Consider the following 19,674-nt stretch of genomic DNA (forward strand, 5'->3'; position numbering starts at 1 on the left):
GAAGCGAATGATGAAGTGCTAGGTGATCTCGAGAGCGTTATATGACTTTATGAGCTAATCGTACTCGGCTCGATCGATTATCTAATACGGTTAGGATTATCAACGTTCCGTAACGTTCCGCGTTAGGAGGTCTAAGTGCGATGTATGGTGCTTATGCAAGTGTAAATAGGCTCTGTCAAACGGGACGAAGACGGGCTGCGATATGGCACATCGTGATAAGCCGATAAACGTACCGTCGCGGTGGCATTTTTAACGATATTAATGCCTCCTGCTTTGTGTCTCGCGGCAATAAGACCGAAGCAACCTCAACACATCACCCTCTCCCCCCGTTATATTCGTAACATGTTCATGAAAATTCAATGGGCTGTAACAACGTGGGTGTGCAGTAATAAAGCTGGGCTGTGTAACGACACTGCCATTAAACGGCATTGCGGTCGTCAAGACTGTGCGCCACGATCTGAGCGACCGAACCATTATTCGAATTAAATTATTGCAACCGGGCAGAGCCCGGCGTAAGAAAACGTATTATTACTTCTCCATAATTACGTCATAAAAGATGACACCGCGCGCTGCGTCACGATAGATCCATGCACGATTGCCGAGAACCATAGCGAGGTTTTGCAAGTTAATGACATTCCGTGTAATCGATTACTCAGCATATCGCGGGGCGTTTAATCAGGTGAGGTGACTCAACGATCCACGATGAAAATTATTAATCTCTCTACATGAGAGCTTTACCCGTCGTAGACCTCAGCTTTATAAACATTGCCGGTATCGTGATTAAATTAATATCAACACGTACGTATTTAAATACATAAAATTCAAAGCGGGCTCGGATCGGAAATTAATATTAGCAGAATTTGCTGGGTGATTTTTAATTATTCCGGTGTTTAAAAGTAATCATCTTCTCTTAAATTAATACAACATTTTACAGATTAACCTTTTCAATACTTCGCTGTTTAGTGTTATTAATAGTAGTACTATTAAAAATGAATATAGGCATATAATACGGGTAAATAATATTTTTTGATTTTTTAATGAGTTGAGACGGAATTTCTCGTAGCGGAAATTTGCTTGACCGAGCTCTCGGTTAATAGAGAGGGGCACGAGATTTTCGTGTAACCGTTAATTAAGATATCAATCTTGCGCGGTGCAAAATATAGGCCGGCAATGGTAGGGCGCCTGGCAGATACGATCTAGAAACTCGGGCACATCTTTTCAAAGGCGTCGTGCCGCGGAGCAAAACGAAAGACATCGATTCCCCGTGGCGGCGCATACACGCGCCACTGCAATTCCGGTGGAGCGGCAAGGTAGGAGAAGACGGGGATAATAAATATCACTTTGCAATCCGTAGTTTCGAGACTACGAACTGCATTGTGCAAACTATTCGCGCAGGCGTGTCGGACGAGCGCAAGGCGTGATCGACATTCCGAGCTAGGGGAGACGAAATTGGGCCCTGCGGCCCACGCTGGTTAGGCAGGTAGACAATTCTCGAGCATTTCTGCGAACGCGTGTCTCCGATTACTCGCGAGCTGCGGGATTCCGCATAGCGACTCCTTATTACATTCGACATTCTCGACGTTACATTCGCCGCCGACGTGCTGTTGCGCGAGAAGCGAATTTGCACGTTGCAACGTTGCGGAGGTGACCGCGAGAGACGCACACTTTTCCCGAAATAGCATACTTCCGGCGGGGGCGTCCGGGACGCCCGCGCAGAAGAAGCTTATCGCGCCGTAGAAGGTAGAAGTTACTTTTGCATATTCTTGCACCGTGACAAGAGAGAATTGCAGTAATGCACGGGAATAGAGAATGAGCATTGTAAATCTTATTCCGAGTGACTTTTCGGGCTGTTATTTCTTAATCTAAAAGGAGAACCTGTTTCTCTTATATATCGTGTAATCCTCTTTTTATTTGCCGATTTAAAATTTTTTTTGGCAAATTATTGATATATTCTTTTCAAAGTACGTTACTCAAGCCGTCTCTACTTCGCGCTCCAGTTTGCTCTGCCATTTATTTTGCCGCGATTACGTTCGAAACTGCCGAGATTTAGACCAAGTTGATCGATTGTAAACAATTAATTACGCACATCAGTTTAAATTATACAGATATCTATCGTCGATCTAATTCTATTTCTCTTTCTTTCTTACTTTATTTTTCTCTCTTTTATAACTTTTTCTTTTTTTTTTTCTTTCCGTTTAAGATCCTATTTATGCGCTATATATAATTTTATGTTAAGGAGATCGCGATCTAGCTTGAATATGCATGTTCGTTCTTGCCGTAGAAGTAATTAGCTATTCTGCTAGCGACGTTGGGGTATTTCGATCTCTACTTGGCTACAAACTTCATTCCTTGTAATATAGATATACATATATATGTATATAATGACATTTGAGTTCTGAACATAATTATATAACTTCCATCATCTGTCTGTAAGCCATCACGATTGACGATCAGGATTTGCTTCTACAAACCCGGTCCACTTAGACAATAATCACTCGGTTTGTAAAATGTGGTTGTCGAATCCTGACTTTTTTTATACATTCCTCGAGATATGACGGCGCGTCCTTATTGCGGTCAACGAAGGAAACCGTACGTGTCGGAATATGTGCCACGAGAGCTTACGTTCTTCTCCTCGCTGGCGGAGACAGAGTGCCGCACGCGAGAACGCTAATCCTAAAATACACGTGTCACCGTTGTCTGTCATTTACGGAAAACGCGCACGCAAGCGGGCGGATTTGAAAATGCGGGAGAAGCACGCGATAGAGCACGTTTTCCGTATCGCGGCGGCAGCTCTAAGCAGCATTTCTCTCCGAAAACTGCCTAGAATCTCCACAAAATTCGCCAACGCGCTGGCGGACTTCTGCCATAATGGATAGCGTCGCAATTTCTCACGACTATTGCCACGAAGCGCGGATTAATTTACGTTTCTCGCGTCCATTTGTTCCATTTGAGCGAATTATCAAACGGTGGTACGAACATTCCTATTACAAACGCAATTATCCCTCTTTGCCCCCGTTTTTTTTAGTCCCCTTTCCCTCTCGGAATTTTCCCCCCCGTCTCCTAAGTTTGTAAAACCGGTGCGTGCGGTACTCGGTTACCGAATTAACGCTCCATTATGTAAAGCGGCGAATTTCCACGCGTCGCTGGTACACGGGTTTCGTAATTACGCAAAGTACACCGCGTATCAACTGGATATTCCTCGCTGTTATAAAGCGCCATTTCGGGTGTTGGCACGTTCATTCTGAAATACAGATTTTAAAATTTGCATGGGCGTGCATGCAAAACCGCCGGGGTGTAGAAAGCGAGGAACTCGCTATTTAAGTCCAACCTATTTTCCGACACGCATACACGATGAACGGAGTAATGTACGAACGGTTAGCAGGTACTCCCAAGTTCCCCAAGAACTCGATTATAACAATGAAGAACTGCTTTTCCCACTTGCAATAGAATATCGCACCGCCCGACATTGTATAAAGCTATATTTGTACGAGAGAGAGAGAGAGAGAAAAAAAAAAATGTAGAATTGAATTTTGAGGGAGGAAAAAACAAAACGTAATCGCACGTGCAGATATTTTAAATTGATCGCACGAAATATCTATAAAATAGAAATCGGCAGGTCGCAAAGACTCCAGCTTCTCGTAATTATTCGAGTATGGTAAAAAAAAGGTTATATTTCGACAACTATTATTGCTTCATTAATACAGATTAGATGTATTTCTCGTCACAAGAAACTACGGCGCTCTTTATTACGGAAACATTAGACCATTGAGGCAACGGATGAGGTAATTAAGGAAACCGTTAACTGCGAAATCCGATTTATCTGCGATGATTGGCTTCGAAGTTCGGCAACGAGGCAAATGTTCCTAGAGTTTCAATCAGCTCTCCTTAGAACTAGTATTTTGCAGCCCTAAGACGTTCAGAATGCGATTATAATAAATTCTTGACTGAAAGTCGCCGAAGTACCAAAATCCTCTTTCGATAATAGCAGTTAGAAGAAACCGGGAAGAAGGAAAAGGGTATTTTTTTTTTATTTTTTTTTTTTAACCCTGTAGGCAGTGACATTGCATATATAGATTACTATATCACAGTAGCTTGCATTTCAGAGGCATTGAAATTGCGATTTGCATGTAAAACGAAATGCGTTTTTTCTCATATTTACGAGAGGATGGTACCCTCAATATTCCTTGCTGAAATATCCGATATTCTGCTAATATTCGCCTTCCCCCCCTTTTTTTTCAGCGATTATGAAAGCTTTATACGTAAGCTTGATGAAGACGAGTTGGCAAAAATATTATAATTAGAGTGCTTCGTGTTTATATATATAAATGCAAAAAGATGTAGTGCGAAATTAACATGCCGTCTCGTAATTTGCGCAGAGAATGTTTAAATAATGTATTCCGAATAATTTCTTTTTTTTTTTATTTAATTTTCTCTCACTAACGTTTCTTTCTTTCTGCATTGCAGGTGACTATCTGGGCCATATTTGACTGGAGCTGCAAACAGGTACGTTAGAGTTTAATTGAAACTCTTTATTAGAACGTTTTAGAACGATAACCCCCTCCTTCCACACCTCCGTATAAAATCTACGATAAAGAGCATTGGTTATGCAGTGGTTACGTGCACTATTACTATACAATAATATCGGAAGCATTGCCACAATATGCCGCAATATGCACACGTCGCTTACTTTTCGATTTCCGTTGGGGCAAAAAAAAATTGAAATGCAATTCTTCTTTATGACGTTATATGCTCGTGTTGTCGTCAATGTAAACCGCTCAACGTGACGGGCCCTATTTGTCCCGGGGAATATTTTCGTTGTTTGGCAAAATGTAATTTCCTTGCGGCAAGGGTCACGGTGCCCTCGGAAAGGAAAAAAGGGGCGAAATATCGAATGCGAATAATTCAAATGTCATTTCTCAGTCGGATTTGTCGGTTCGGTGCCCGCATGCTGCCAGACAATATATCCGATAAAGTGCCGAAAGCAATCGCCGTCACCCATACGGCGTAAAAAAAAAAAGAAAAAAAAAGAGCTTATTTATGGAGCGGTCGTCGATATCCGGCCTAACTTTGATTGTCACCCTTGGTGCCCTTACACTGTCGCAGGTTCCTATCGTGATGGACGTAGATGATGATCCATACCGCTCGGATTGTTAACTCGTGTTTCTCGCCCGCGAGAATCCGGGGCGCTTGGTTTCGCGAAAATATTCCCGTTCCGCGTAAAAGAATTCATCTGTCCATCCCGCGAAATTATACCTTGCGATACATCGCGATGGTATCGCGCATCAGCAAAACAACCACGGCGCTGGTGATTTAATTAAATTGTCTGTTTTCCGGCAACATGTAATTGAAATGCAACTTTTAGAACGTCAATATACAACAAATGTGCATGCACATTTGTGCGCACGTAGAAATATGTTCTCCGCAGCCGCGAGAGAGAAAATATCGTTGAAACACGCGGGTTCGTTTGAACGGAATAACTATTAGCTCCCGCTTCGGCTTTCCGTGTTTTATTTTATGATTTTGTTTGTATTTAAAATTTGCAATTCTAAAATGTCTGCACATATACGCACAGTTTAACATTATATAATAGATAGGGCATGCTGACGCGATAACGTTCACACGCACATTTTAGGTTCTTATCTCGAATTTTGTTGTGTAAAGATAAGAATAAATTTCACCTTTGTGCTACGTATTTTTTTTTCATTGGAATATATCTGCGCGATGATACTCTTTATCAATAAAGCAAGAAAATTGGGCTGAAAATGTTGGTTCGGATTCGTTAATCAATAAATGGTCAGATATCTCGTTATTACTGCGAATGGGAAATTAAATTACCCTGTATGATCATTTATTGATTAACGAATCAAAAGCGGGTTACAAGCCCGCATTTACGAATGCTCTTATCTAGAAGAGCTCATTTATTTTCATGTAATTGCAATACAGTTACGATTATTACTCAGTAATCTTAATCCTTCATACATACATATAATAATGTTCCTAAAAAAAAGAAAGAAGAAAATGGTAATAAAAAAAGAACTTTAACTTATTTTTACAAAACGCATGGTTATAGAAAGAAAATGTCATGCTGCACAATTCAACGTTACGCGCTTAGACGAAAACTATTTGCGCGAAGATTATTTGTACGGAAACATTTTCGATTATTTTTCAACAAAAAACCGCAATATCTGGTGGCTATGAGGGCGAGTTCGCACACTAATGATGGCGATTATCGTGAAGCTCGACTATTAGCTTTCTTGCTCGAAAGAGTTGTTAATACTTTGCCCGATCTCGCGGTGATAACCCAATTTACCGTCCGCTATGCGCGACAAGTCGACTCGCTGTACGGCCCGATGGTAAACAATGCCAAAAGCTGTTTTCGCGGGTCAAGGAGGTGCGAGTCAGCTCGCTAAGCACACGCTCGAGAAAGTCACGTTTTTATACACGAGAAAGATGACTGACGCACACATACATACACGCGCGGTTCCTATAAAAAGCTCGTTACGACACCACTTGTTGTCACAGTCCGTCCGAACCCTTTCAACGGCTCTATTATAACGGAAAGTTCATCTCGTGGGTACTTCCCTTCGCTTGCGAGGTTGGAAAGAATATCGCCGAGGGGGGTCGATGGCGGCTTTTGTTCCCGGCAAGAAACGTAAAATTGCATCCCTCCGATATACATTCGTCGAGACATGGAATCGACTAAACCAACCTTACATATCGGGCCAACAAAGATAAGGCCGGTACATCGCAAACATCAATGAGTCAATAAGAAATGAGATTTCCTCCTTATATTTGATCTTTTCTTCCGATTATATATAAAATAAGCTTTCTTTTTGAAAATATGCTTATGCGTTTCCTACGTTATTCGTTGAGAACAATAACTGGTTCCGCAGTTAACAGTTTGGCAAATGTAATGCGATGTTAATAATTAAAATTAGTGAATTATTATTATTACCATACAAAATTAGAGATGTATATATCGCGCTTTATACTCTTTTACAGAATTGAATTTGATAATTGATCCGAAAACATAGAATTACATTATGTTTATCGATTGTAAAATGAAAGGAAGAGAGAGAGCTCGTATACATAGTTATTTGATTTGATTATTTTAAATTATGAATAACGCAAAAATAAATTTAATTTAGTTATAAGATCTGTAATTGTAGTTTAATTCGTAATTATGATGTACATAATTTTCTGAAGACAAATTGTTATGTATCAGACTTGTTCTTTTATTGTTGGCCAAATATTAATATTTTCTTTTATGACGAAAATATATCATAGCGATAAAATAAGCACATATCCAATCTTGAACTTCAAATATACCGTTGATATTTGCGCACTTTCATATGATGAAATCATCAATTATACAAACAAAGTTCCTCATTTAAACTATTCTTATATTTATTTAATACTGCAAGCAAAGATTATACATTTTTCAACTGCAATTTAATAAAATAAAGAATTAAAATGACAAAATCGGAAGAAAGAGAATAAATCGATAATGATCTCATTTGTTTTAAATAAAACTAAAAAAATTTTCCCATGCAGGTCGATTTATCACTTAAATGATATTTATCGCATTGTTATTTACTGTTTCATATTTGTTCATAAAATACAGCATGTAACAAGTGATTGTGATAAAATTTTGCAACGCAAATCTGCAATATCGATATTGGTCGAGAATATTTGAAGTACAATATTGTGAATTTTCTCTCATTTATGACATATTTTGATGCATGTCAATATTGAACGCGTCTAATGTTTGCTGCCACTTTTTTTTTTTTTTCTTAATTTCCTACAATATTTTTGTACCTTTTATCAAGCAAACAGATTAGCATAAAATGTAACTAAAGACAGTAGTTAAAAAATTAACAAGGTTGGATAGACAGGATTTGCGAATGTAAATTTGGAGATGCATCATATCTTGACAAGCTACTCGAATTACTGACGTCTGCGGTTTGCGTGACCACCGACTTCCCCGCAAAGCGTTAAAATTAGCCATTACGATCGATTCGTAATAGCTGTGTGCATAGGTGATATTGCCGACAGATAGAAAACAACCGCAAGATGATTGCAGAAAAAAAGAGCCCTTAGTACGATATAAAGCGCTGTGTGACGTCGGTCCAATTATCGGTCAGATTGCCATCACGGTTTTGAAATCGACACTTTGCGCAATGCCCATCGCGATGGGATCTCAAACGTCCCCATACTCACGCTCTCTCTCTCTCTCTCTTTTTTTTTTTTTTTTTTTATCATCCACTTTGTCGGCCCGCCGGCGTAGATAGTCAGCCTTCGATATTGAATTCTGGAGATGCGAAATGCCGCTGAAACGATTGCACCCACCGCGGTGCGTTCTATTTCGCGTGAATATCGAGCAGCACGCGGCAAGAGCAGTCGACTTTCCGATCGCAAGTTATTGTCTGCTACCGACGCCTTCGAGTCTCATCGAAATTTCTTCGTGGCCCCTCTATCTATGCACTTGTAATACGAGTCGTGCGCCTGAGACTCATCGACGATTGCACGATGTTCCATCAACGCACGCGTCATGCGATATGTCGGGAAGAAAAGCAAGACGCGGGCTCTCCTTCGCGATATCATATCGCCTCTCTTGTGTAAACATTATAACACGTTCGCGCAAAACCTGTTAATCAGGTTTCTTAATTAAATTATCGGCGATACTAACAAAGTTCTTTAATAATTATCAATATTAATCCTTCGATATTAATTATCGCGCGGGATCTTTAAAAGTCTGATATTTAATAAAAACTTTCTTCTTATATTCTGCATAAACCCGAAAACTTAATTAAACGAAGAAAATATTTGACGCTTCGACATAAAAGAAATATTAGTTTTTTATTTTTTTTAATTATTATTTAGATCTTCCAGAGCTTCCACGTGTCGACTTGTATTAAATTTAGCGCAACGTTTAAAAGCTTAACGATTATTTCGAGAAAATCCAAGCGTCACCTGATAAAGAATAACGACTATATTTTAAGAATCGACGGGAATTACACGCTACCATCGATCATACTTAAAATCTTTCGCCTAACTCATTCCAGCTGTGTTTTATCAACAAAACTGATTACGAGAATTAATGTACTTTTAATCGTCTACGCGTACAACTTTTTATGAGATTTTTCTTGTTTCATCATTCTAATCATGTCTGAAAATGAAAACTAAATCGAAATATAGCGCGACGATAGCACACTGACATTTCAGTGTTTCACTTGTTTCGATATTTCACTCATGAGCAAATTTTATTATTGTCAATTCCGTGACGCGCTCGTACGTATGCGGTGGCATGCAAAACAACATTTTGCGTTCCGCGTGCAATAATTCTCTCATAAAAAGCGATTTTGGTGTCGTAGGCGTATAAACTTGGCTCGCGTGCCCTGCATTATTAATACGCTGGATGTAACATCAACTGACAAAATCACGCGCAAAATGCAAAGTAGATATTACTCATTCCTGCGTGGCATGTAAATCCGTAAGCAGTGCTACAGGGTGGCGTGCAGCGGAATCGGGGCGAACGAGCGACAAAACGAGAAAAAGAAAGAGAGACGAATGGAGGATGCGATTCGTAAAAAAAAAAAAATTAAAAAAAATGTATGAAATTCATTAACATTCACTCTACAACAGAGGTTCAAGTGTTATCGAATTTGTCACAAGTGTATGATTTGTTATTCATGGCTGGTAACCTTATCAAGGGGCTCCGAAAGAAGAATGAAAGCGAAAAAGAAAGAATGAGGAAGCGGGAGAGATTAAATATCCAGATTGGATTATTCATTTCCTTTTCGGTGCGCAATGCGATGGAATATATTCCTGACATATATTTTGACCAGAGATTACATAAGTATGATCGATCGACTGCGTCTTTACCGGTTTTCGCGGAGAAAAGAAGCATCGCGTGCCTCTAGGAGCCGATATTTAAGAACGGTCTGTGATTCAGGGGTTGGTAACGGTAATGCACGTTAAACATTAAGAGCTCCCGGATATTTCTCAATCTCTTCGTACGACCTTTTTTTAAAACTGCCCTTTAATTCGACGCTGAAGAAGCTATCCGCGCCATTTAATACCGAGCAAAAAATAATATTAATTTTTTTTTTTTTTAAATAACAGAAATTTCGCACATTCTATCAATTTAACAGTCTTCTTGTTTGTTGAAATATTAACAAATCCTCTAACATTCGCAAATGTTCCACTTCGTCGTTTTATAGCTCGTGTTTATTTCCCCTATCTACATTCCTTTTCTTCAAAGCGCCGTATTTATTCCGAGATGTGGTGGACACGCATCGTTAAATCTTTCTGGTTTATTGCGACACGAGGCGGGTCCGTACGGGTGGTAAACAAAAATTGTACCACCCCCGGGGAGAGGTGGAGATAGGGATAGTTCTACGTTTCGGGAGTCGAGATGAGACGCCGGTTACGTCTATAAGAATTGTGGTGTTCTACTCCAACAGGCACCGCCGTGGAAAATATTGTGCTCTCGCGTTGGTAGGAGTTGCCTTAAAAACGTACGCGAGGTGAGCTCGAAAACACGTCGTGTGTGAAGTTTACAGAAATTTATATACCCACCCGCGTTTTGTGCGATCGCCCCCGGAGTAAGCATGGACAATCTACTAACAATAGACGGCATTAACAACGATTTAAAACACTGGCATCTTAGACGGTGCTCGTGGACCGATAGATAAACTCGTAAAACTGCGATGTTTCATTACGATATCGCTTGCATGGGCTCGTAACGGATATCCCATTGAAACCCCAGCACGTGCACGCGAAACGTAACACTTTTGGTCTAGCTGTCGGCGGTATGAACGGTAATAATCGTATCCAGAGTTACGATAAGAGCGCACGTATTCGTATCCGCCGTGGCCCCTCGCGCTTTTTTGCTACCCTCGTATTCGTTCCGCATTTCGTCGATATTTGTGGCACCCGATTTTTTTGCGAATATCGCGTTCGTCAAAGGAGCGTTTCGCGGGTTTCGCCTGTGCATGTAACATCCCGCATAACGGCCGATACAACTGAATATTGTTGGGACCGCAAACTCGAAATAGCTTTAGTTAGTTTTTTTTTTTTTTTTGTTATTAATCTACAATGCATCGTAATGTTTTTTTACATATTGAATTTCGTGATTCAGCGCGGTGAATTTCAACGCGGTAAATTTGGGGAAGGGGGAGAAATTTAACAAAAGGTATTTTTTATAACGTGAGTTTTTTTTCTCCTCTCTAACTCTGAAAACGTATTTCTCAAATATCCCAATATTTCTCTGAATAGCAATACAGACGCATAACACTCTTTTATGATATATTACATACGTTCGACTTCGACATATCTCAACTTCCATCTTGCGCCGCACACGTATCTCTCTCGCAATGCGTTTTTCGATCTTTGATCGCGCACCAACAAAATGTATATATTCGTCGGCTCGCCACACCTTCCGCCCGTCCGATCGAAAGCTGTAAAAGAATATTGCCGGGGGCTCGCTCGTGCTGTAAATCCCCGTTTCCAAGCAGCGGCGTCGGGCAAAAGGATATTTACAATCACGGTAGTCCCTTCGCGTAACACGTAACACGTCGCGATTGATTCTACACTAAACGCGGGCGCGGCCGAAGACTTTTCGCGTACGTCCATCTCGTTTCGTTATCCGGCCTGGCGGAACGTGCGGCAAAACCAACCGACGCAATGCCGACATTAATCCACGTCCGACCTATCGGGAAAGCGAAATCCAACGAGGATGGAGCATCCGTGGGGGTCTTACCGGGTCTTCAACGTGCGCAAACATCGGTATATCATACCTGGCAGTTCACTACGTCATGCAGAACTGAGATGTCTCGCGGTGGAGGCGCTCGCAGGTACCTAGCCCTTATAACCTCGCGCTAACCGACGCCGCAGCCGCCGGTTTAACTGCCGGTTGTTACTCGGCCATTCGCAAAACTTGCGCGACACGTCTCTACATATTGCGTATTATCGCTCATATACGCGTGTTAAAAGATAAACTGATAAACCGCAGCGTGGCGGCGATCAAATGTGTGTACGGCAAATTGATACGTGGAATTTCATCGCGCGAAATAACTTCATGTACAGCCCCCATCTCGCTTTATGTTGCGCAAGAATAATATTGCAGTTTGTTACATCGCGCTCATTGTGTTAATCTCAAATGTTGACTTTACCACCAGTAATTTACGAAGATAGGCTAATTACACAAAAACATCGTGGCGCATATTGAATCTTTTGTGACAGCTGCATGGTTTACTGAAAGATTTTCGATATTGGTATTTACTTTCTATGATGTAAAAATAGACAGCCTGGGTTTCGACATACAGTACAAATTCACAAAATAATTTAAACTTGCCGGATTACACTGTTATTAAAAAAATATATGTATATAAAAGCATTATTAATTACGATACTTCCGATGTGCGCGACTATATAGTTAATTACGAGTTTAATGGCTCCTTGCCGATATACTTATCTCGCTGATAGTTGTATTATTGCGAATATATTGCATTTACCGGGGATCGCGAGAATCGAAAGGATGAAAGGAGTAATGACAGGCATAAGGATCGCTAACGCATTCAAGCGATTTACGATGAGCTCTAAAGGGGATTAAAAAAGATTAAGCGGGACGGTTAGATCCAACAAAATCGCCTTAAAACTCGCAAGTGACAGCTGTAATGCTTAACGGTGTAAAGGGGTAATGCACGAGAGTAGCCGGACCAGCAATCAATAGATTCCAGATCACGAGGCGAAACCATTCTGGGATATATATATATATATAGAAAAAAAAAGAGGAAAAAAAAAGCGGGAACATCTGCCGCGGGCATTACAGGAACGAGCCGGACTCGTCAACGCGATTCTCATCGTCGTTTTGTCGCGTGCACCAGAGAATAATCGCGCTCGGTACCGCGCGTGCGAAACGTCCTATATTGGATATTTTATTTTTATTCGACAAATATATATATATATATATATATATATATATATATATATATATATATATATATATAGTATAGTATAGTATAGTATACTATATTGGTGTATATGTGTGCGAAAGAGAGAGAGAGGAATTCATCAAAACTCCCGTTTCGTCGCCCTACAAGGGAAAGCCGAATATTTATTTTTATAATGTAATAAAAGAACGTGTACGAAGTTATATGCCGAGCAGCCTCGTAAATCGATGATCGCGCACGAAGACGGGGAAGATCAAGGGGCCGAGGGATCAGAATATTCCAGAGGGAGGGGTAACATCGTATTTGGCGAATTCTCCGTGTCACGGTGTATTATGCAGGCGTCATAAAAATACTATGTCGGCAAAATAAGCGGCTAGGCCGCGCATACATCCTTAAAAGTCGTGAGACGCTCGCGCGGGAGTAACGTGAATCGCGGACGCGTGCAAGGAGCAAGAAAGAAGAAGCTTCTCCCTCTGCGATCGGAAGTGCAATGCCTTTAAGGCTGGACGGCCAGAGTCGACCGGATTATCGATTAAACGACAGGATGTCGTCCCCTCATGTATACCTCGTATATGTACGACGACGTTCCAATGGCGTTCAGCCGCAGAATAAATATTGAGCAACCGCATCGGGAGTCGCGGTGCGCGACTCGCCTTTCGTTTCTTTCGTCCCCCTTTTCTTTCCGTTCGACTCCTTTCGTTTCCCCTTTGGTACGTTAACCTTTTCCTATTTTACCGCGTATTTCATCCTTCTCACTTATGATACGAAACTTTAGAATATTTTAAAGTCACTCAGGTACGATGACATAAATTATTTAGCGTGATCCGTGAAGTAAAGATACGGACAAAGCGAACGGAGCTGGCCGCGCGCAGTCGGCGTGGAATTTCAATCTATGGAAATTTTCGATTCTTCTTCGCAGATAAGAAGTCAGGCGCGGTCAAATAAGGAAGCGCGACGCGAGAGCCGTGAAATCAAGTTACATCGAGGGGTGCATTTTATTATCGGCGACCGTGGGCAATTTAATTGCGTTTTAGTTAATGCTGGTAAAGGAGACGCTAATTCAGCGCACGTAAGACAGTACATTTCTATTTTCTCCCGCTTCTTTCGTGTTTTGTTACGTTGCAAGCCATTGCGGGACTTTATGTCACGTCTTTGTTGTACGTTCGTACGATGCATCTTCCTCAATAGGAAAAAAAGTGGTCGTTATTGAAGAAAGCGCAATGCCCGCCCGATTCATTGACCTCGGGATCTCAGAGGGGAAGTAAGTAGAAGAACATTTACCGCGGTTCTCAACTATGTGAAGATTCTTCGCCGTTTCCAACCCCCGGCATTACGTGTCTTGCCCGCAAGTGGGCCGAGTTGTGAGAAACGAGTTTTTAATTTTATTCTGCCGTTTTCCGTGTACCGCGAAATTTTCATATTCCTGATGTTCGAGTTGTTTCCGTTATAAATGCTTTTAAGAAAATTACATTTTATTTAGTATAACGTGGTTTATGCAGCTATTTTTATACCCTTACCAGCGGTTTATCTGTCATGAAAGTATTATTTCGTATTCGAGTGAATCCTCGTGTATATTACAATCGTTCGATTTTATCGTTTATTATTCCCGCAACGTTTAAATATTATTATAAATTCCATTACATCAGCGTTATATAAAAGCTGAATTTTATCGAATACTTTCTTTTTTTTTTTTCTTTTTTAATAAAACATTTACGACGTGAATTCCCCTGTGTTAAAAACGGACGTTCAACAAATTAAAAAAATAATAATAAAAAAAAGGAAAGAAGTACGATTAACTGTTTCTCGAACGACAATTACACGTCCGATTCCTGAAAAACCAAACAAAAGCGGAAGATGCATTAGCTTCCTTACTTTTCTCCTCTTTACGGCGTTAATCCTGACTTTTCCAATTATATGTGACGCATTGTCCTCTCGGTGGTATGACTCAAGCCGCGGTGAGAACCCGGGCGAGCGGAGAAGATAAACGACTCGATGTACCATAAAAGAATCGACAGCGGCGCGGTCGATGCCGAAAGCCCGAGAGAGAATCGCGGTAGGGAATGGATGAAGAAGTAGAAAGGAAGAAAGTGGTTGGGACCAGTGAGAGAACGCGATTCCGAGCCGAGCATCGCAAGACGCATTGGAGCGCGCATCCGGAGTCGATACTTGCATCGATTTCGCGCGGGGCTTATCTCGTCGATAACGGAATTCAAACCTACTGGCAACCGGACTTTTCGTACTTGCCCGTACCGCACGCAAAGGGAAGCACGGGGGGAGAGGGAAGAAAAAAATAAAAAAATAAATTCAATGACCCAATGTACCATATGTGCACGTAGTCGGTGAAACGTTTTACCGTTCCGCGCGATGGAAATCGCGAGATTGAATGACAGGCGAATCCTACGTCGTTGACGAGTGACACTGGTTTTGATCGATCGCTGTGCCGTACAATCGGCGCAACAGGCAATTAATAATTCATCGCTTTTACAGGGATACGGATATCGCTTGCTGCCCCGTTTGGGGTTCTTTGTCAGAGTTACCGATTACGCAGCCGAATGCGTCATATTTCGATCATTAGAGCGTGTAAATTTTCTATTACAATTGCAATTAAATGTACGAAATACATAGGCGGCGCTGTTCGCCGGCAAAATTTATTACAGTACATATATAATTTTTGTGCCGGTGCACCTCGAATGGAATTTTCGATCAAGTTCTGTCTAATAGGGCAATAATAGCGAAGCAAATGTGACTCGTGCGGGGGCGGAAATTGTTGCGGGGCACATAAGATGATTTTATTTGAAAGTCTCCGATCCGTATAAAAGAGCTCGGGCTCTTCTAGGCGGGCACTGACCTGCATAGACGGGACGTGGTCCGGTCTCCTTATCAATTGTGTCATTATAAAGTTAACGATCTTGCTCGTAACAACGGCCGATCCGTTTTGAGAGACTCTATAATCTTACAGGGTCTTTGTCCAAGCGTACTCGCTTGTGACGTTCGATTTCCCGAGGGCCGGAAGTCACTATTGCCATTCAAAGGCACCTTCCCTCCCTCCCTCCTCGGGTGCGGTGCTTCAAGGTGTAATCAATTTTAAATCGTCCGTAATCAGTGGCGCCCTTCACAAAGTTAAAGTTTGCCTCCATTCGCAAAGCGGTCTGAGTTTCTCGAAGAAAGCCGTTCGCGACTTTTCAAATAACGGTGTTGCGAGTAAATGTGCTTTTATTCGTTACTGTTATCGCTGTCGTTACTATTACACGAAAATTCACGAAATACTTAAAAGCCTTTTAAGCATTTCCTTCACGGCGCTAGAACTGTTGCGATGTCAGTTGCACGAGATATGACGCCATTCGTTTAAATGGAATCAAATTGATTTTACCGTAACACTCGCTGAAAACGCGGGGAGGGGGGGAGCTGTATGCAGCGTAGATCGAGAGTGAAATCGTGAACAGCGAAGAGGTCGATTCCCGCGCACTCGACTGCATGAGCGCAAAGTCTTTCCCGGGATTTGCAAAATCTTTTCCGAAGATTGCGACCGTAGTCACGTCGCTTTACAATAACAGGCTCCGCAAAAACGAAAACTCGCTTTCTGCGGTTACGAGCGTGAGACGCGATCTTTTCCGGCGCTCGGGCAAACAGTTTCCGAAACTAAACGACGATATGAATACGAAATAGATTTGTTTCACGCTTTGCAGATTTTAAAAATTAACGTTCAAATTTATTTTTTATTCCCTCGAATCAACTGACGTGACGATAATTACTCGATAGTTTCGTTGTCAATGATCATCGAGCGTTTTCTCACGAAGCGTCGATTTTATCACTTCGCCGATAAGAGTCGCTTTCAATCGTCTTTTGAAAATAAAGGCTTTGAAGAGATCTTCTGCAAATCGCGATAGGGGATATTGAATCTTCCGTGGAAATATCTGCTTGTAATAATGAGTCACGATGAGCTATCTTAAACGTAGAACCCAAAAGTTTTTCGTCGGAACTCGTTGATCTTGATATAACAATTACTGCCGGGTGAGTCTTGACTTGATTAAATCAAAATTAAGTTATTATTCAATGCGGATTGTACAAAGTAAAAATTCAAAGTGAGTTGCCGTGTCTTTTGAAAAAAGATTTCCGTTCATTTTATAAAAAGATTAACACATCCGTCAACAGATATGAAAAGCAGAAGTTAAAAGCCAGAGGATAAAATATCAAAAGAGTGACAGACACCATTAATATTGTATGAAGAAAGATTATTCATCTAGCTTCTTAATATTAATAAACATCTCCTCTGTCTTCGCTCTTTATTCCTTTGTCCTTTGAGCTATTCATTTTTTTTCTTTTCCTCTTTTTTTTTTTTTTTTTTTTTTTTTTTTTTAGATCCTTTAAACTTTATCCTTCATTCCTAACGAACTTTCGACACGCGTTGTGCCGCGCTGATCTGCCTGGAAAATCTGAGAATAAAGAACAAGCAGCGAATTTCATTTTCCCCGAGTTTCTCGTTTCTCTGCCTCCAGCATGCGAGAGTCTTGCTCTTGGGAATTTCAACAATCTGCCTGCATCTTCCGGAGCGCCGCGATGGTGTCTATTTGACGGCCGCGTTTTCGCCGTGTATCCGTAAATTACATTTTGCGATGGTGCCGTGCGCGATTATGCGCACGTGGTCCGACGTTACAAAGGCATATTCGGCCACTGTGCTATGTCGCTCTTGGAGGAATCGAGTACACGGGACGACAAAGCGTCGCGTCGCGTTCGCGTCCCTGTTTACGTTCGCCCGCGTGCCTCGTGTTCACCCAGGACACATGTCAGAACGGTAACATTCCGCGGATTCACGCGACAGATGAATATACGTGTCACCCCATCGTGAAAACCGACAAACTCTGTAGTCGCGAAATTCCCAGTTCCATTCGGCGCGCCCGCTTTTCACGCGCGTTCTTGCGATACGCCGTAAAAGGCGACGCGTTTGATCCTTAAGACTCATAACGCGAGAGACGAGCGTACCAAAAGAAGTCGCTTTGATCGACTTGACGAGCGAGATACGAATCTTTAATCCGCATTTACGATTCGAGCAGTGACTGATAGATAGAAGTATTCGACGGCAGCGTTCGCGTTAAGTCGAGAGTTTCTCGAAGGAGATGCGGTTCGTGATGCCGGAAGCACGGCAAAAAGAAGTGTCCCGGCGCTAAGAGGACCAAAGTACCGAGATACTTATTTTGCATGCCAGAACTTGCGACGTGAAGAAAGAAGTTCTTTCGACTTGTTGATAGCGCATCGTAATGCTCGGTAAAACACGTAACGTTGGACCAAAGAGAGTACAAAGTGTCAATCAACCCGGACTTCGATCTGCGGTGCGTTTTTCGCCGTTTCACATATTCAGAAAAAAATCACGATTAATTAAAAATAATATTATTTGCGGATTGTAATAATTGAGCAGTTGGATATTTCCAGTCGGACAATTTTCCGAGGTAAAATAACGACCTGAAAAATCTCGCGTTACTCTTTCCTTTTGTCGGACGTACATTCTTTTCGCGTTATTCGGAATTCTCGCATCGTTGCTTTATGGGATAGTAATGTTTCTTAGTTGTATTTTGCCAGAGCACGTATACACCAATATATTCTGTCGAATTAAATATTTAAACGATCGGAGTGCTGAATGTCTGAGCACTGCATCTTTTTTGCGAAACAAAAATATATAGACTGTAAAAGTAAAACCGGTATATCTCGCTACTTTGGGATTTTAACTTGGTCCTGTCTATAAGTTTATCACGGTTGATAAGAAATAAGGGGATACGGAGCGAAAGAAGCTTTTCATTGCGAGCAATATGTTTGCGTTAAACGTATTTGAAAAAAAATTTTTTTCTGCATTCTTATAATATTAAATAAATAAATTTTACAGTTTAAAATGTAGAAACAAAAATTTGAAACAAGTACTTTGTCACTTCAAATATGTGTACGTAATTTAATTTCACTTTATTCATTTAATGTAATCGTCACAAATGTGATCAAGCCGCCGAGTTTGATTCATCGACACGCAAACGAGTCTTGAGAAATGATTAATCGCAAATAGTATCAGAATTATTAATAGCCATAAAACATTAGCGCAGTCTATAAATATTGCTTTAGCGTCTTAAAAGCACACGAGATGCTCGTCGTGTAAATTTACAAGGTCTGCCGTTCATGGATCGTCTTGTCTACTATTTTCTACTTTGATCTCAAATCATTTGCGTTTGCCGCTCGCACATGTGTGTGCTAATTACGTGCATGTATACACGCCTACATGAACACCATATGTATACATATATATATATATATATATATATATATATATATATATATATATATATTCCGAAATCCGAAAGATTACAGAATTCTCGGAATAGACGCCTACAGGATACCGCAGTCCCTCTCTCTGACTTTGCGCACCGCATACTCAATCGAGCGACGAAGAGAGTTACGGGGCCCTCAGGAAAGTCCTCCCCCGAACGGAGAAAAGAAATGACGAGGGAAAGACCCCGCGGGGATCCGCGAGATTCTCCGCATGCGCGCCGAATATTATCCTCGAATCTTATCCGCTCAGGTGATCGTGCTCGGCGTGACCGCGATAAAGTGCCGCCTCGTGCGCCACGCATCACTCTCCCAACATTATGAATTTATTCATAGCCGCGTGCGAATGCAAACGTATACGTGTGCACTCGCCGTACGGCCGACGGTCGCCGGGAAATGCGACCGACTGATCCAC

General features: G+C 41.4%; 1 protein-coding gene across 5 annotated transcripts in view; it reads left to right on the plus strand.

The window, feature by feature from the left end:
• Positions 1-19,674, plus strand: part of Kek5 (kekkon 5) — a 188,598-nt gene that overhangs the window by 103,485 nt on the left and 65,439 nt on the right. For all 5 annotated transcript variants that reach the window (XR_011545579.1, XM_070654836.1, XM_070654835.1 and 2 more), the window contains one exon: positions 4,465-4,503. The gene's annotated coding sequence lies outside the window, so the exon portion shown is untranslated. The remainder of the gene's footprint in view (positions 1-4,464; positions 4,504-19,674) is intronic.

The sequence above is a fragment of the Cardiocondyla obscurior genome, linkage group LG04, assembly GCF_019399895.1.
Source record: "Cardiocondyla obscurior isolate alpha-2009 linkage group LG04, Cobs3.1, whole genome shotgun sequence".
NCBI lineage: Eukaryota > Metazoa > Arthropoda > Insecta > Hymenoptera > Formicidae > Cardiocondyla > Cardiocondyla obscurior.